This window comes from Heterodontus francisci, chromosome 33 (assembly GCF_036365525.1).
Source record: "Heterodontus francisci isolate sHetFra1 chromosome 33, sHetFra1.hap1, whole genome shotgun sequence".
In the NCBI taxonomy this organism is placed as follows: domain Eukaryota; kingdom Metazoa; phylum Chordata; class Chondrichthyes; order Heterodontiformes; family Heterodontidae; genus Heterodontus; species Heterodontus francisci.
In genome coordinates this window covers 30,601,713-30,621,920 of record NC_090403.1, presented here as the reverse complement: position 1 = coordinate 30,621,920, position 20,208 = coordinate 30,601,713, and positions in this window count along the sequence as shown.

Here is a 20,208-nt window from a genome sequence, read left to right as displayed (position 1 = left end):
CTGAATGGGTAAAACAGCAATTGTAACATTATTGGCCTGCACAGCTTTCCTCTCATATTGGAGAAAATCCAGAGTCAGAATGGTAAACTGCACTCGCAGTTACATACAAACACATGAAACAAAGCACACAAAAAAAATCATCTGATTCAGCATATGGTGCCGTCCTGCACACAATCCCCCATAATGCTTCTCCTGGGAGAAGTATAAAAATAGGGACAAAACCTACGCCAATTCAGAAAAAACTCTGGGATATTCCTCTCCAATTCCCTCAGCCAATCAAGAAAACTCCAAGAGTCCATGGCCATCCACAATGCATGACACTCTAAACTAACTACTCACGTACCCATTCTTTAACTGGCAATGTCCCTTCCTTGCAGGAAATTAACAGGTTCCCTTTTTAAAAACTAACTCTAGTTGTGCTGGTCTGGCACCAATCTTTAAATCCACCCTATGGGCTGAATTTTACCCTCAGCGGACGGGAGCCATCCACCAACTGAAAAGTCTTCTAACTGTAAGAGATTACTGTATAATTGAAGTAATTTTGTGCGTTAGGCACTTATCCAGTGAAATTCAGCAAAGTATAGACCCTAGCATATTATGCAAATGAACCTGAAGAAATCCTATCTTCAGTTACTCTATTATTTTAAATATAAGACTATTAAATCAATATTTTTTGTCCTGTAGGAAGTTACCTAATTGACTCCTAAGTATATACTTAAGAACCCAAGACCTTTTAGGAGCAGGGAAAGGCCATTAGGCCCAACAAGCCTGTCCTTTTTGATAGATCAACCCCCACCTAACTGCCCTTTCACCACATCCCTTTGTCCTTTGTTTCCAGGAGTACATCTAATTGTCTCTTAAATCCATTCACAAGGGGCAACCTTACATCTTGGGAGGCGCACGCCTGAATTTCTACTCTGTAAGCAGTTCCATTGTTTTGAAGGCTTGGAAAAAATGAGTTTAAAATGGAAACAGTTTACTGTGTATATTCAGAACAGAAAGCACATGTACAAACATATATTTGGAAAAACACTGTTAATATTCTGGACAGATGCACTACATCAAAAAAATAAAATCCAATGAACTCAAATCAGGATCTATATTTCACAAAAGTTTGACACAGACTTAATATTTGCTGGAGGCTGCATATAATATTCTGATGATTGTCAAGTATTCACTGAAGTTTCTATCCCTTGTTGAAGATCAGACAGCATCTCTGTTTTCCACTTCCTGTAATATTTTGCATATGCGTTTATATAAAATTGACCCAAGCAGTTCTCAGATCGACACTATCCCTGTTGGGGGTAGAGGGATTGCTCATATTTATTGTATCTTCTCATTAGCCTGGATGTTGCAGTGAGTGGCGAAACAAGGGTGCACACAAGCTGCACACAAAGATCAAATAACCTCTGTGACTTGGTTTTCTGCTTTCTCAACGGCAGTTCAAATCTGGCGGCACGTCAAGGGGATGTTTTGGCAGTGCAGCAGCAGTGATGTCGCAAGCAGGTAAGCAGCCAATCACATTGAAGTATTCAGAGACATTGATCAGGTAATTAAAACCACTTAAAATTCTTCGCTTTTCATTTAAATTTTTAGGTAGCAAGATAAATGATTATGACTGAGCTAAGACAGAAGCTAAAATAAACAAACAGTTTTCCATAATTTTTTTTAAATATGTGGAATTTTTATCATTATGGAGAAATCTAACATTCCACAAATATAAAATTAGCTCCTCAGGCCCAGTGAGGGTGTTCAGCAGTAATTATGAAGTTATTCAACAAGGTGTAACTTTTTCAAGGGTTTCCATAGCGAGATTAATAGTGTAATGGTGGAAGTTCTCATCAATTGAATTGATTTCCATTGATGGCAGTCTGGGATTCTCAACAGTGCACGCTCTGGAGAAGCGTGGAATTGCTGACAGCAATTTCTGGATTTCCATGTTATTCCGTGCATGTGTGGACTCCAGAAGTTGCTATCAGTTTCAGTAGAGTAATGATGGCAAATGCTGGCATTGCCACCGCAAAATCCGAGCCATTATTTGTCATGCATCACAAAATCGAATCTAATTTTTCTCTTATCACCCCTCAAGATAAAGGTGTAAAATAAGGAGCTTCAAGCCCTAGTATAATCTGAGGGGCAAGATCACTTTAAAATAACGTAATGAAGAAAGATGTAAAGAAATACACTGGCACAAGGCAGAAGAGGCACATTTATGATTTTAATGACCTGGATGAAAGACCACTCTTGTTCCAATGTCGCTTCTGAGTGATGCTTACAACCAACCAAACAGTCCTTCTTATGTCTAATACACAATCTTGAAATATTTTTAATTTCATAAGGAGGCCGCCACATTCCTGTGGTTTTTAAAAGGATTCAAGTTTTTCAGATAAATAATTCCTGGAACCAAATTTAATTTAAGGGCAAGTTGCCATTAAAAGTTTTCACAGATGCACTTATTGCAGTCATTGCAAACTTTACATCACTGGGATGCAGTAGAAATAAATGTTTTATGTGTAAGTTCATTATATTAGTAAATTCACTCCACCTTTACCATAATATAATCAAGATATGCAAAGATGTGCAGAAAAATGGATCCTATATTCTGAATATCATTTTTCACATCTCTCCACATTCATTTTAAGCAACTGACTGATATTTTAACTGTATTCTATAGTCTAATCTCAATTTTGGGTTTGTCTGAACTTTGCTGTAATACAACATCCCACTTTATTGTATTTGAGAAATGCAATTTAATATTTACAATAATAAAGCACTTTGACTTATTTCCAGACAATAAGCAGAATATTTTCACATACAGGCTAGTCTCCAGGGAATAGGTGAAGAATGAATCAACTTCAGGTTTACAGCATATGGGGATTTGTCGGAAAGGAATGAAAAATTATATATTTTAAATATGATTAGCTTCATTATTATGAATTTACCAGAACTGACTTCAATGGAAGTTATATTTCAGACAATAATAGAAATGGGTTGGGTGAAAATATTTACTTTTTAGTTGTGCGTGGTGCTGATACATACAAATCAGATAGGTCTCAGCTCATTTCTCAATCTGGACCATTGGTTGATTTTTGTCAGCCATGGCTCAGTGGGTAGCACTCTCACCTCTGAGCCAGAATGTGCTGCATTCAAGTTCCACTCCAGGAACTTGAGCACAAAGTCTAGGCTGACACTCAGTGCAGTACTGAGGGAGTACTGCACTCTTGGACATGCCTTCTTTTGGATGAGACATCAAACTGAGACCCTTTATGCCAGCATTGGTGGATGCAAGAGACCCCATGGCATGATTTCAAAGAACTTCAGAGGAGTTTTCCCCAGAGGTCCTGGCTAATACTTACTCCTCAACCAAAATCACTAAAATAAAAACAGATTATCTGGTCATCATTTCAATGCTATTTGTGGGATCTCAGCATGCTGCATTTCCTACATTACATTTCAGAAGGTCTAATTGGCTGGAAAGTGCTTTGGGACATCTTTAAGTCATGAAAGGCGCATAATAAATAAAAGTCTTTTGTTTCTTTATCTTTCAGACAGAGCAGCAGTACAGATGCCAGAATTGCCTTCAGCTTCCCTTGGCTAAAGAAAAGAAAACACCTGAGCATTTTTTGCTTCCCTGTATCCCACTACCGTATTTATGAATATACCAATATCTGCCTCCACCCAGCCAGCATCCATATATACAAATATGTACCACTATACCAGAAGCACACACCTTTCACGGGTACACTGTCTCCTTCAAGCCGTGCACTATATCTTAACTGGATGTTCCATTGTTCCTCATCTCCATACGAGAGACTGAGTATGACAAGCTGAAAAACTATGATAACATTTTTCTGTCACTCTTCCTTTTTTTACAGGAGATTATAAGTTAACAATGGAAATGGCAGATTTGACTAATATCATTGCAAAAATTACTCCGAGTGAGATCCATTATGCACATAGATGCACTGAAAATGACTTGCTCTAATAAAAGACCATAGCACAGTATTTTGCATAATTTTTTAATGAGAAATCTGTCCATTAATGACTCAGACTTACCCTGCAGTCACAATGGGAAGAGGAAAATATTCCCCAGTCCATTTGGAGAATAATTGCAAAGCTATGAGTTGCAGTCCTCCAAAATGCAGATTAATATTCCCCACGACTCATGCTGAAATGCATTTATAAATAAATGATTGATATATATCTTTGTTTTAACTGGATAACTTGTGTCTTTAGATTATCAGTCACTGTGTTGCAAAACGAGTTTCCTTTTCTTATCGCTGCTGTACAAATCATCTCATTAAAGGATAATTTTGTCTCCATTTATCGACATTGGAATGGCTGTTAATTTTAGCTGGAGGCATTGTTAGTAGGAATTTAACGTACAACGTGTGAATTAATCAGAAAATGTGCTGATCTACCAATCAAAGGGTAAGTGAGTGTTATGATTTTCCATGATAAAATGTGTATTATTAAATTGCAGGATTGACTGTTTCAGCAGCTCCTCTTTTCACTATGCTTATAAACTCTGTCTCTCCCTCCCCACCTCAGTTTCCACCGCTCTTCCCTTAAAAGCACTGGCCTGTCTGGGGTACAGTTTAATGGGCACAAGTTGTCCTTAACTACCTCAACCAACAGGTTATAATCCTAATTTCAAACTCAACCAGCATCTGGTGTGATATCGAGACTTGTAAAATGGCCGTTAGACTGCCCATTGGCTATTTTACCAGGTGGAACATCACAGTTGACCCCAAGCCATGATTCAATATCCACCCTTGTGCACTTTCCAGCTGGCGTTATTGGTTGGCAAGGAGGAGCAGGAAGGCTGATGTTTCATTTTCCTTCTCCAGTACAGTGCTGAAATCAACTAACTCAGCACATCAGAGATCAAAGATCAGAAATCTATGTGGCTCTGCAGAACATTAACAGTTGTGTTTACACACTAAAACACTGGGGCAGCTTGGCACTCTGCTGCTATACGTGTTCAAGAAATATAAATTTTCATTTTCTCAATTTTATCTCCAGACAATTTAAGGAAAAATCAGCCAAAGGATGACTTTTAAATGTCTTGCTTGTGTTTGCTGTGGTTTCTTATCGAATTCTGGATAACTGGGAGTGAGTAAAGAAATTATGATTTAATAGTGTCAAATGCGTATCGAAAACAAATACAGAGTAAACCCTGAGATCATATTAAAGCTTCACACTCACTTTTTAACATATTTAATTTTTATAATAAATTCCATGGCTTAGTAACTATTTCAGTGCTATATAACACACAATTTGACTGGAAAAGCCAGTACAGCATGTTGACTGTATAGTTACTCACTTCACCACAGGAACCATCAGCCCAACTCTTCACAGATTGGAGTTAGGTAATGTCATTCATTGACACTGGGAGCCAATGTGTGGGGCCAAAACCACTGCAGCTGAAGTGCCTTCACATCAAAAGCAGGACCCGGTTGGCCATCCCTTAGCTTGGCAACCAACCTTTTGTAAAATATGTAAAGGTAAAAAAAAAGTCTGTACATTTTTTGAACATGATTATTGAAACATCATTCCTTATTTTAGTTGTTAGTTGCTAGCTTCATTAGTTTCTTCATTCCAGCTTCTTGAGGATCCCCTATTTTAATCGCTCCACCACTGGCGACCATGCCATCAGCTGCTAAGGCCCTAAGATCTGGAATTCCCTCCCTAAATCTCTCCACATCTCTAATACTCTTTCCTCCTTAAAACTCTTTGACACTGACTTTAAAACTGCAAACTGGTTCCCAGCAAAAGAAACAAACTGAACTAGCAGGCATCAGGATCATATTTATACAGTGAAAGCATCAATTACTGGTTTGGTTTGTTTGTTTTGTACAATAGATCAAACTTTAAAACAGCTCATATCACTAATTGACTGCTGCAAATACTGAATGGAGATTAGAAATTTTACATTACACAGGAGCAACCAAAATGGAAAAGGACACGTTTGTTGACAACACTGGCTGCATTGGCAAGAGACACTCTGAATGTAAAATGCATTAATGCCTAGATTAACCCTGAATAATTGGGAATTAGGGAATCAGCATGAGGTGACAACACAAACTAAATACCAACATTTGCAGGCTGGAAATTTATTTAAAATTGATCATTTTAATTATTAGAGAATTTAAATATTTGCTTCAGTGTTTGTTAAAAATCAGTTTTTCTGAAAACTAATCTTTAATTCATTCAGAGCTTCCCCGGAAGAAGATGAAAGTCAAATGCAACACATTGATCTAAAGTCAAACACACCGATTCTCCACTCTCTGACAGCGAAGAAAGGCTCTCCACATGGACCCCTCTCTCGCATTTATTCATTTGGATGGAACTACAAACTTTATTTCAGGCCATCCAAGTTTTAGGAATTCAAAATCCAAATCTATTTGTAATTTCAACTATAATGTTCACTGGACCTCAGCAAATAGCGTTTCCTAAATCAGAACAAGACCCCCTACCAGTTCCTGAAAATACAATTATATCAGATGAGGAAGTGAATTGTCAGTATCAGTAAATTATTACTTTTACTTTCCATTTCAGTCCACAATTCACACAGACTGACAATAAACCACAGTTGTACATTTTCTGAGATGTTGTGCAGCCAGTATTGGAGAGAAATAGTAAGCTGTTTCATGAATTCTGTATTGTGTTCCGTTCTCTTTGAGTTTTTGGGGTTTACTAGGGACTGGATTTTATCCAGCCGTTGGAGATGGGCTGGGAGGCGGGGCGCAGCATGCCCAATGTTGTCCTGTCCGCATGCCATTTTGGCTACAGCAGGCACCATGGTGGATGGGAGGTCTGCTGGGAGGCCAATTAAGCCACTTAGGTGGCCTATTAGGGCCATTTAAGGGCTGCCTCTGCTGGCATTTAGCCAACGTTAGAGCATGGCTACCCGACCCGAACCCGACGGGACCCAACGACATGTTGGATTCGGGTCGGGTTGGGTTGGGTTGCTCTTCCAGGTCCGAAATTCGGGCACGGGTCGGTTGGGCGAGGTCGGACACTGTGACAGCCAGGACCTCAAGGCAGGAAACACTCAGCACTAGTCTGCAGTGAGCAATTCCATCCAAGGTAGTGCACAACCTCTTCAATAAAGTTGATTATATTCCAGTGGTTGGGTCGGGTCAGGTGCAGGAAGAAATGAAAGGACTCATCTGGGTCGGGCTCGGGTCGGATGTGGTTCTGTCGGGCTCGGGTCGGATTTCATTTGCAGACCCGAGCAGGCCTTTAGCCAACGTCATAGGGGCCTGCTGCCATGTGGAGACACTGCCAGGTTAGACCTGGCAGCCTCCTAGCGGGCTTGTGAGTGGGAGGGGGTTCCCTCCTCTCAGAGCAATCCATGGGCCACAGAGGGCCCCCATAGCAGTGATAGCTGCCCTCACAGCAAGAACACCCTGGCTGTCAGTAACCGCTGCCTACCTCTTTACTGGGACAGTCAGGCAGGCCCCAGTGACCCCCACCCTACTTAACTTGGTCCCAGGGCCTCTTCTATGGCTGCTGCTCCAGGCTACCTGTAGTCCCAGCAATGGTCACCACTCCAGGTGGCCAGGCCTCTGATTGGCCGTCAGCTCTTGATTGGGATCTTGTCCCTTAAAGGGGACAGCATCCCTGACAGTTAGCAGTTAATTGCCTGCCCGCCACTGAATTTGGCTGGGAGTCTGATAAAAGACCAAAGCCGGGTTGCGCCCTCCTCCCCACCTTCCAGCCCGTTGCCAGGACACTCGTAGCTGAAATAAAATCCAACTCCAGGTATTTTAGAGTGGAACTGAATAGCACAATGGTTTAGTTACTGGCTTTTCAACACTGGGCATGGATTACAGCTGCAGCCATGATGCAGGGCAGTTTTTCTCCATTTGTTGGTTATAAGGGTCCAATATAAAATACATTGGGCAGTCTCAGTTGAGTGCTGAATGGCTCTTGTTCCACAGCACAAGATTTCCGAGTAATTTGGCATGAAATTGTTAGTCTTATCGAAACAAGTCACAGGATGGCTGGTGTGAGAAATGCAAAATTGTCACATTGGTGAAGTAAAGAATGTCCTTCTGAGGTTAGGGCTGAGCAGAGTAAGTCACAGGACAGAATTTTGTACTGCCCTTGGAGGCTGGCACGGTGGTGGGGGTGGGGCAAACAAAATGGCAGTGGGAGCCGTTCTCGACGTTGTCAGGATCCCCTACCAATTTGTCTGGGGCAGGGAAGACCGAGGCCAATTGAGGTCCTTAAGTAGCCAATTAATGGCTTCCTAAGGGCCTCTTCCTGACTCCACCTCCATTTTGTAGAAAGCGAAGGGACCCGCTGCCACGTGGAGACGAGCAGCTTCAGTCCGGTAATGAGTGTCCCAGTCACAGATTCATTCAATTGTGCAACACTAGACAGTGGGTGTACGTCCATGGTATGTGGAGTGGACTGGTTAAGATGTTACATGGATTCTTTAAGTAAGGAAGACCAAAGTAAGGTCAAAGAATATGACAGTTCTACCTGTTTCAGGTTTGGGGACGACAACACGATGAAATCACTAAAAAGAGTGGTAATTCCATGTAAAATAGCAAGGGTAAACCATTTTATTAGTACGGATGTAATATCCAGTGATATACCTTTGCTGTTAAGTAAACCGTCTATGAAAAAGGCTTGGATGAAATTGGATACGGAATATGATAAGGCAATTGTCTTTGGGAAATCTGTAGCTTTGCGGTTTACACAATTGGGACGTTATTGTATTCCTTCAGCGAGACCTAACATCTCTAAGCAGGATGTTAAAGAGATATTAATGGCATCCGGGGGTAAGGATTTAAAGGAGAAAAGGCAAATTATTTCAAAACTACATCGACAGTTTGCACATCCATCTTGTCGTAGGTTGAAGATTCTGTTAAAAGATGCAGGGATAATAGATGATGACTACACTAAACTTATCGAGGATATCATTGAAAAATGTGATATCTGTAAAAAAAATACAGGGGGATGCCATCGCGATCCATAGAAAGTCTGGATGTAGGAGGGACAGGTCGAGTAGTAGCAGTCCAGAAAGGGATAGGAAATCTAGTAAGGGATGTGGTTTCACAAGAGCAAGGACCAGAGAGCAGGTGAGGAGCACCACAAAAAGTCGGAGCCCTTACGATAGAGAAGCTCTAGCGGCTACTAACAAGTTAGGTGGTAAATTGGTAAAGGATGTAAAGCAAAAAGAGCTTGACAGTTGGAGAGAGTTTGGCGTATACACAGAGGTGCCAGATAGAGGACAACCAGCATTATCCCATAGATGGATCTGTACAGAGAAAGTATATCCCGATGGTACGTATAAAGTTAAAGTCAGACTTGTAGCTCGGGAATTTGAGGAACGACTAGGCGATCACAAAGTTAGAGTGTCTCGCCGACAGTTTTCAATGAGGAGATCAAGAGCGGGTTAGAGGCCAGGGGGAGGGGTCCAGGTAGAGGGAGAATGCTGGAGGCGGGTGAATGGGTCTGCTGGTCGGGGGAGGACTCCTGGTCAAAGAAGGGAGCCCGGAGACGGAGGCAACGGAAGAAGAGCTCAATGTCATGCCGAGCGCGAAATTCATTGAGGTGGGGGCGTAAGGGGATAAAACTGAGACCTTTGCTGAGTACAGAACGTTCAGCATCAGAGAGGGGGAGGTTAGAGGGTTTAGTGAATACACGGCAAGGGGTCAGATCAGAAGGGGTGGGTGATCGTTTGCGGAACACCTCCGCTCAGTCCACAAGCAGGACCCTGAGCTTCCGGTTGCTTGCCATTTCAACACTCCCCCCTGCTCTCATGCTCAGATCTCTATTCTGGGCTTGCTGCAGTGTTCCACAGAACATCAACGCAAGCTCGAGGAACAGCATCTCATTTTCCGATTAGGCACACTACAGCCTGTCGGACTGAATATTGAGTTCAATAATTTCAGAGCATGATGTGCCCCCCATTTTACTTTTATTTTTAGTTATTTTTTCTTATTTACATTTTTTACAATTTTTTTTCTTTTGTTTATTTCATTTCATCTTAGTTTGTTCAGTTTGCTTACCCACTGTTTGTTTCATGTTTGTACTTGTGGCTGTTCAATTTTCAGTCTGTTAACACCCTATCTGTACTAATGCTTTGTCTTTCCACACACCATTAACATATTGTTTGCCCTTGCTCCATGACCTCTTGGTCAGCTATGTGGCCTTGTCCAATCTACACCTTCTCCTTTGTTATCTCTTGCCCCACCCCCGGCTCACTTGCTTATAACCTTTGACATTTCTAATATTTGCTAGTTCCGAAGAAGGGTCACTGACCCGAAACGTTAACTCTGCTTCTCTTTCCACAGATGCTGCCAGACCTGCTGAGTGGTTCCAGCATTTCTTGTTTTTATTTAAAATTGTAAGTCTGGCTTCCGGAGCTTTTAAATATATAGGGTTTAATATTAGGCAGACTAAGTTGGGGGTAACCCTAATCAACATTCTTACCTAGAGAATGTTTATAGGATCCCAACAAATCGGGCCAAATCCTCCCAAAAGGAAGTCTCTGCAACTAAGGAAGAAGTAGACCAGTTAAGGAACTTAATCAGGCAATTAAACTGGTTGTGGACACAAACTAGGCGAGATGCTTGCTATGATGCATTCGAATTGAGCACCATGCTGAAACATGCTGCTGTTGGGGAAGTGCTGAAAGCAAATAAGACATTGAAGAAACTGAGTTTTGACAAATGTACACTCACGTTTCCAGCACTGGGTGACCCAGAAGAAATTAAATTAGTCATTTGTAATGACGCCTCACACATTAATCTTCCCAATGATTATTCGAGTGCAGCAGGGTTCATTATATTTTTGGTGGGAAGAAATGATAATTGTTGTCTGTTAGTCTGGGAATTGAAGAAAATAAAGAGGATAGTTAAAAGCACCTTAGCTGCTGAGACACTTGCACTGATAGAAGTGATATATATGGGTATGTATTTATCGGGTATTTTAAAGGAACTCTTTTGCATAAGGGGTAATCGGAGAAAAGTTTTCCTACAGAATGCTATACAGTTAACCATTCCCTCTGGGACAATGTCCATTCGACAAAAAGTGTCACAGAAAAGAAGTTGAGGATTGATCTCGCGAATATAAAAGAAATGTTGGAAAGAAAAGAAATTTCCAAATAATAACGTCATCAGTTGTCGGATTGTTTTATGAAAAGAGGTGCTTGTTCCAAGAATTTGTTGGAAATCCTCGAAGAGGGTCGTCTTGAGTTATCATAAGCTAGGAAAACGTGGAAATTTGTTTTTATGATAAGTTCGCTTTTGTAATTCTTGTAATTCTTTAAACAAGTTTTTTTTAAAGGGGGAATATACAGCATGTTAATAGCTGGTGCTGTTGAAAGTTAATGGTAAACAATGTAAGATACTGAAAAATAGAGTCATAGAGTCATCGAGTTATACAGCACAGAAACAGGCCCTTCGGCACATCGCCGGCCGTACAGCACCCAACTATTCTAATCCCATATTCCTGCACTTGGCCCGTAGCCCTGTATGCTATGGTGTTTCAAGTGTTCATCTAAATACTTCTTAAATGTTGTGAGGGTTCCTGCCTCCACCATCTCTTCAGGCAGTGCGTTCCAGATTCCAACCACCCTCTGGGTGAAAACATTTTTCCTCAAATCCCCCCTAAACCTTCTGCCCCTTACCCTAAATCTATGCCCCCTGGTTCTTGACCCCTCCACTAAGGGAAAAGGTTTCCTCCTATCTAACCTATCAATGCCCCTCATAATTTTGTACACCTCAATCAGGTCCCCCCTCAGCCTTCTCTGCTCCAAGGAAAACAACCCTAGCCTTTTCAGTCTCTATTCATAGCTGAAATGCTCCAGCCCAGGCAACATCCTGGTGAATCTCCTCTGCACCCTCTCCAGTGCAATCACATCCTTCCTTTAATGTGGTGACCAGAACTGTACACAGTACTCCAGCCATGGCCTAACTAGTATTTTATATAACTCCATCATAACCTCCCTGCTCTTATATTCTATGCCTCGGCTAATAATGGCAAGTATCCCATATGCCTTCCTAACCACCTTATATACCTGTGCTGCTGCCTTCAGTGATCTACGGACAAGTACACCAAGGTCCTTCTGACTTTCTGTACTTCCTAGGGTCCTACCATTCATTGTGTATTCTCTTGCCTTGTTAGTCCTCCCAAAATGCATTAACTCACACTTCTCAGGATTAAATTCCATTTGCCACTGCTCCGCCTATCATACCAGCCCATCTATATCTCCCTGTAATCTAAGGATTTCCTCCTCACTATTTACAACACCACCAATTTTCGTGTCATCTGCGAACTTACTGATCATACCTCCTATATTCACGTCTAAATCATTAATGTACACTACAAACAGCATGGGTCCCATCACCGATCCCTGCGGTACACCACTGGTCACAGACTTCCAATCACAAAAACAACCCTCGACCATCACCCTCTGCCTCCTGCCACTAAGCCAATTTTGGATCCAATCTGCCAAATTGCCCTGGATCCCATGGGCTTTTACCTTCTTAGCCAATCTCCCATGCGGGACCTTATCAAAAGCCTTACTGAAGTCCATGTATACTACATCTACTGCTTTACCCTTGTCGACACATCTAGTCACCTCATCGAAAAATTCAATCAAGTTAGTTAGACACGAAAAATGTATCATTTTGTCTCTTTTTTCATTTTATATAACTGTATATGTATTTAATTTAAAGAAAAGAGGGGAATCTGATAGGGTCTGAAATTTTGTTAATGGATGTTAAGTATTTGGTCGATGAAGATAATAGGGTGAACAGGTGTTGGGTGTTGATTATCTATACACATTTGAATAAAATTAATTAAAGAGCCAGCCAGCACTGGCTGTGGGTTGTTAGGAGTGGAAAAGTAAGCTCTGTGGCAAGCAATAAACAGTCTCCACCTAAGCATCCTCGACTCTGTGTCTTCTTCATAAACAGGCTTGGAAGTTCTCTAACAGGGTAAATGGAGTTGAGGTACAGATCAGCAAATTAAATGGCTCAAAGGACTGAATGGCCTATTCCTGTTCCTATCTTTCACACATGGGTTTGTTCCAACTTGTGCCCAATTAAAGGTCAATTAGCAAATTTTATCTTACATCTTTTAAATAATCCTCCTCTATCTCCCGTTGTTTTAATTAGTCTCCTTTTTTTTTAGCATGTGTGCTTTGAATCTATGAGCAGTATCAGTGCTTTTCACTCTGGTAACAAAGAATATAAAATTGTGCTTCCATTTTGAGATTCACAATGATCTAAAGTTGTCTCTTCACAATGCCTGTTGAAATTAATTTTTATTTTATTCTCATGTAAGCTCAAATGACCCTATATTTGACAGGTAATTTTAATGCTCTATCATTCCTGAGTGGAAAACAGTTCTTTAGTGTAAGCATATAGTCAGGACTCAATGTTAGTGATTTTAATATTAATAATGAAAATAAGATTATTTTAGCTCCTAATTAACTTATATCAGCATATTAATGTTACCATTGGAAAGAAAATACATATTTATACACATTTCACATTCTCAGGATGTTCCATACATCTTGCAGCCAATAAATTACTTTTAAAGTGTAGTCACTTTTGTTTTGGAGGCAAATGTGGCAGTCATTTTGTACACAGTAAGTTCCCACAGAGATCAATGGGCAGTTAATCTGTGTTGGTGGTGTTGGTTGAAGGATAAGTGTTGTCCAAGATGTCGTGATCTCTCTGCTGCAAAAGTGCCATGTGAATTTTTATGTTTATTTCAACAGGTAGACAAGGTCTTTAGTTTAATGTTTCATCCAAAAAAATGCAGCACACCATCAGCACTGCAGCAAGGAGTCAGAATAGATTATGTGCTGGGTGGGGGTGAACTCAGAATCAGAGGCAACAGTGCTACATGAAGCAAATTGATATAATTAACGAGGCCAAATGCCTCTTTCCAAGAGTTTGAGTGCTAGATGTCCTTATCACTAGCTGAGTATAACTAGCACACCTCATTAAAGACATGCATCTGCCACCAGCCCAAGCCAGCAGCAAAGTCAAACTATAAACTCCATAGTTCAGTAGGAGCCAGAGGTTGCAACTATCACCTCAATAGATGGTTTCCAGCTACACTTCCAGTGCATTTATATTCACTAATCACTCAGGGAAGTGACACTCTCTTATATGTCTGACCCAGTTTTCCTTTGTATAAATATGCAGAGCTAAGGGCATTCTGTACATGGATTCCTTCTATATCTGACATGATGATATAGCTGCTCGCAAAATTGGTCATAAAAGTTTCACCTCAAACAGCTGGTTCCTTATTTTACCAGAGGATGGTTTTCATGTTCAACTGGTAACCTGTTTTTAGAGCTTTATATAAAGATACCATTATTAAAGGGTAAGATGTGAAGTTTAATTCTAAACTAGCCCATGAGATTTACAAAAATGTTTGTGTCGCAGAAGATCTCTGACAATGAGGACACAGCAAATTACAACATACCAGATTTGAGTTTAGGATCCACAGCTTATGGTTGTCCCCATTGAAATTTTCTGAGTTCTTATTCTCTGATACAGTGATAAAACACTTTCTAAAAAGTTCAAAGTGTGGGGCAAGGCACAGATCGAACAATTTTAATTTCAATGTTCTCCTCTCGGTTCATCCCAAGTACCAAATGTGCCATCTACATGCTCTTCCTCCTCCTCCCTGCAGCATTTAATTGTCAAAATCAAAGTTTATTGCTTTATCTAATTCATTCTTTCCCAGGGCTTCACAACTGTGGAACTCCTACAACTAGCTTTATCAACTAGAGAAAAAATCAGATTCTCACAAAATACATTTCAAAACCGATTTTGAATCTCTTCTAATCAAGCCTTTCATCCTCATACAAATATGGCAGAATCAAATATTTATCCTCCAATCTCACAAATAGAGAGTGGATTCAGATCACGCACAACAAGCATTCCACGCCTGGGACTAATTAAAGAAAATAAATGAGCAATTAAGGAAATTATAGAAATGGTAATGTTGCCAGAACCTTTCCATGACCACATTACTGCTGCGGTAGTTACAGGAACAGTCCACACTATCCTCATGTAATCCAAATTTTGTACGTGATTATAAATTACCTCCTTTCATTTATTCTACTTTGGTGAATTCACTGGCTGCTTGGCCTTTTGGTTGATTAGGTCGCTTTGTTCGCTGTGCAGATTGACAAAGGAATTATTTTTATCTGGCCTACTGCACTAATGTCTTCTGGAATACTTAATTTTCGATAATAACTTCCATTATGTTATGGTTCCATTAGGTGAAAGAATAGAAATATTGTGGCAATACATTTTACAGGTGCATATAAATCTGTGGGCATTTCATTCATCATATTTTTGTCTGAATGGTGTTTTCAGTGTTTACTCTTGACTACTATATTTAAGTGAAATTTTTGATATGTCTGCAGGCATTGCATAAACCTGCAAGACATAAATTACAGTTAATTTGTTTTTCTGCATGACTCATCCACACATGTGCTCTGGTGGCTATATTTTTGCATGTCAAAGTTCACATTTATTTTTGATACTCAGTGCACACGTTCTCCTGTTTAGCAGCAGCTTACTTTTCTTACTGAGGTGAAGGACGTCCCTGGCGGCTGCCTGAAATGGGCCCATTAAAATATTTAAATAGGGATCCTGTGCTTGTATTGGGACTGTTTTGGAGCATTTGATGCACTCACTCTTTACTCCACCCAGAAAATATGGCACAAATGTGCATTTAAATGGATCCCAAACTCCATCAAGGACAATCAGTTTTGGTTACTGGGGATTTTTGAGCCATATTTTGACTGCTTTGGCTGAGTTTGGATTGCCATTGATGATGCCACATCAGGGGGACCACAGCAGCAGCAGCATTCACAGCAGCACAGATCCGCTCACGCCCAAAGAAAATGGCAAAGGAGGCCCTGCAGCATGCAGGCAATTTGCAAATGACATCAACATGACAGAAGAGCAGCGTATGAGGAGGCTGCAAGTACTTATGGAATTGAACGCACAGCCCTGCCCATTGCTGCGAAGGTAACAGTGGATCTCAACTCCTACACCACAAGCTCTTTCCAGGCTGCGACAGGTGACCACAGCAACATCAGTCAGTTTTCTGTTCATACGGCCATCAAGCTGGCATCAAATGTCCTCTTTGCAAGCAGAGACCAATACATCATCCTTCCAGTGCAAGCTGTGGATCAGGAGGAGGGAGCTCTAGAAGATTGCTGGATTTCCCCAGGTGCAAGGTCTCATTGATTGCACACACTGGGCTGAATTGCTTGGGATGGCGGCGCCCTTTGAACTCAGCATAGCGCCCACATTTAGCGGCCGCTGCAGAGCCCACTCGATACTACGCGAGGGGGCTCCTTAGCATCAGTGCGCTGAGCCTCCTCCCCATATTACGTGGGGAGAGGTGGGACATTCGGCGCAGTGAGGAACCCTTCATGCCAGCACAGCTTTCCCACCAGTAATCCCAGACCCCATCCCTTTCAGAATGCAGAGTGCGACCCCTGTGTATCCCCCCCCCTTTTAGGAATGCAGAGTTAGACCCCTATGTATCCCCCCTCCCTCCTCTCTACCATAAGTGTGAGATGTAGAGTGAGGACCTGCCGGCTTTTCAGATCGTGAACGGGATGGCACACAACAGCTGCCTGTTCAATGAAAAATCCAGCATTGTTGGTGGAGAGGCATCGAGCTGCATAATCAGCATAGGTAAGTAATCATTACCATATGTTGACTGTGGTGCCGCCGCTGTGCAGCGGGTGGGAGGATGGGGGGGCCGCACCAAGGTCCCGCCGCTGCCGGTAAAATGCGGCGGGCCCATCTCGATGTTGAGGCGGGCCTCTCCCCATAGCATTTTACCAGCCCCCGCACCGCGATCCGCGGTGTCGAGGAACCGGTAAAATTCAGCCCACTGTGTCCTGCATTATCTCCATTAAGAACCAGCCATATTTTATAACAGAAAGGGGTTCCATTCCTTGAACATTCAGTTAGTGTGTGACCACAAGCAGCCAATAATGCAGATCTGCGCTTGGTTTCCTGGCAGCAGTCATGATACCATCATCCTGCACCAGCCCTCAAACCACCCACCCCCAATCTTTGATCCAGACCAATATAGATCAGGCTGGCTCTTTGGAGACAGCAGGTATCCTCTATAAACCTTCAACGGGCACTTTAAACTAACTTGTATAACCATTTTACAATTTAATGAGGGGATCGCAAGTGCCCTCTGTTCTTAAATCTTGGCTTGGCTACACTGGGTGAAAAATAAGTCTAAAATGCCTGGCTCACTCAATCAGTGCCACCACTACCAGAGGACCCAACCCCATGATTAGCTCCAATCTTTAAGGTTATTTGTTAACATTAACACTCCATAGACAGATAGGGCTGTTGGAAATGGAATTGTTCACCCAGGCCATATAGAACAATGCATGGAATTGGAAAAAAGCAAGTTCATACCAGTGATTCCTGCTGCCATTGCACAAAGTTAAGTTGGACTGAGTAGTATGATTTTAAAGTGTTTGCTTTCCCACAGTATGTTAAAGGGTCTATTTTCTGACCAGTGCTTGGAAGGACCAAGTCAAACTCAAAACTGGTCACTTTGGAGAAACAGTCTTGAGGTACAGAATCGCTTCTCAATTAGACAGCAAGTCTGAGGCAGAACACGTCAACACATTACTTTATTCCATAGGAGCAATAGCAGATGATATTGCAAGACAAGGCATCAATGAGAAATCAGATAAATTTGAAGACTTCTTAAAAGCCTTTGATAATTATTTCAACCTGAGGAGCAACAAGATTCTAGAAAGGGCCAAATTCAACAGAAGGGTCCAGGAGCCAGGTGAACTGGTAGATGCTTTTATTAATGACCTTTACAGGCGAGTTGAGGAATACGAATATGGAGACCTAAAATCAGAATTAATACGAGATCGTATTCTAGTAGGTATTGCTGATGAATCCTGATCAGATTTATTGCATTCTAAGGAATACCTCACCCGAGAAAAAGTATTACAGCTGGTGAGAGGTCTGTAAGCAAAACAGAACAATCCTGAGAGGTGAAGAAAAACCTAGGTTCAGGACACCTCCAATGACCATACAGTTCCTTAAGCATACAACTGTAAAAGAAGCGCCAGAAAAGGAGGTACACTTGGGTGGGAAAGTGTAAGATGCCATAATACCCTGCCAGCACTGTGGCACCAAAAAGACCCACAGACACGAACAGTGTCCTGCAAACAAAGCAGAATGCTTTTACTGCAAGAAAGATGGCAATTTTGGGAAGACATGCCAAAGTAAAACCTCGACTTTCACAGGCCCTAAAGGAAAAGTATTCACACATAGAAATTATTCAACTTCATTAATAGCTCCATCAGAAGAGAAATCAGAAAACTTTCTTGGTGAGATCAATGACCCTAATCATGCATTCTGGACTGCAGAGATATACGTCAATGGACATATCATCAACTTTAAAGTACATTGCAGCAAGTTTAACAATTTTATCAGACAATGAACCGTGGTTATCAACGCATTGCCTGCAAATGACAGAAGCTCAGCTACATGGTCTAGGATGAATTGAACTGAAGGTCAAGGGAAAGCTACAGGCAACACTCCAGTACAAAGGAAGGCAGATATTGGAACTTTGCTTCTCTCTCCACAGATGCTGCCAGACCTGCTGAGTATTTCCAGCACTTTTTGGTTTTCTTTCAGGTTTCCAACATCTGCAGTATTCTTCTTTCATTGTACTAGAAACACTCTATGTTCTACAGAATCAAGAATTTTCTCTTCTAAGTAGAAGTGCTTGTACAGACCTTAATCTCATCAGGAAAGTGGAAGAAGTTAAGCAGCAAGAATCCAAGAGTCATTTCCAAAAAAACTTTCTAGGACCGTGTGAGTAACACCTCCCATTATGATGATGTAAAAGATCACATGAGAGAGAGACTTGAAGGAGAAGAAGTAGCATGGCATCAGTGAAGTTAGATATACTTAAGTAAAGCTGTATATAGTTCTTTAATATGTAATAAACTAGTTATTGTTAACACTTACTAAAGACTCCGTAATCTCTCCTGGCTAGACTAAGCAAACATACAACATGGTGAACAGTGGTGGATCTTGCCGTACAACACCCAGAAAACTTTGAAAAACTACTGTAAAGAAGGTGGGAAATTTAAAAGAGGCACTAAAACTGCAGAAGTCGAGAGCAGGTTGTGATGAGCTCCAGAGTTGCTCTGTGGATGAAGTGGAGACACAGAGAGTCAGGGAGTCAGCTTGCAGAGGCATTCAGGCTGCACCACAGAGGCTTGGTGGTCTGTGGAAAAGAAATTCTGGTCCAGCGATCACCGGCTTTGAGTCGGAGAGCCAAGCAGTGATCGGGGATCTGGTGAGCAACCCTTAAAAGGAAGAAAATTGTTTTTGGTGGCATGCTGGGCAAGCACCACAAAGAAGACAAGGTCCCTAGCAAGGCGAAGCTGAGGTTGGCACCATTACACATGGCGACCACGAGGCAGCACAAGAGAAAAAAAAATCGGCTGCAAATCAATACTCCAGGGGAAGGTTTGACCTTTCTCATGCAAAATATATTGATGCAACACAAGTGTGGTAATAATGAAGAAATGGGAAGAAATAAAGTACGAGAATGGTTTTCTCCTGATTAATGCAGAGAAGCCCAGAAAACAGCAGCCCCCTCTTCTGGGTGAATGAAACAATCTTAAGAGGCATATAAAGGAGCCTAATCCACTGAGAGCACATATTCTGAGTTCAGCTGTGCAATCCCCACGATTTTCTGTGCTAAGTTGCCCAAATTCCTGAGCCATATTTCAGGAAGGTGAGGCTCCACACTAGAAGCAGTTTTGTAAAATTATCCTCTAACCTATTTTCAAAAATACTATGGTCTGATAAGAGAAGATGAACTGGAATAAACCGGTGGAGACAACAGACTATGCTGAAATCTTTCCTTTGACAATTTACTAACAATGCACGTGTGGTATAGAAAAAACCTTTTATCAGTTACCTTCCTTCATCTACCAGTAAACGGAACCTTCAGGGAAAACACAAGTGAAAGGTCCATTAAGACTTAACTCTTCCAAGTAAAAAGTCCAATAGCTTGAGTCACCCTTCGGGGAGTTACAAAATAACCTTTTATACAATTCTGCTGGTTCTGTCTATTTTCTGCCAGTGGCAACCCTACATTTTCCCAATTCCTGTTTGAGAGTTTGCA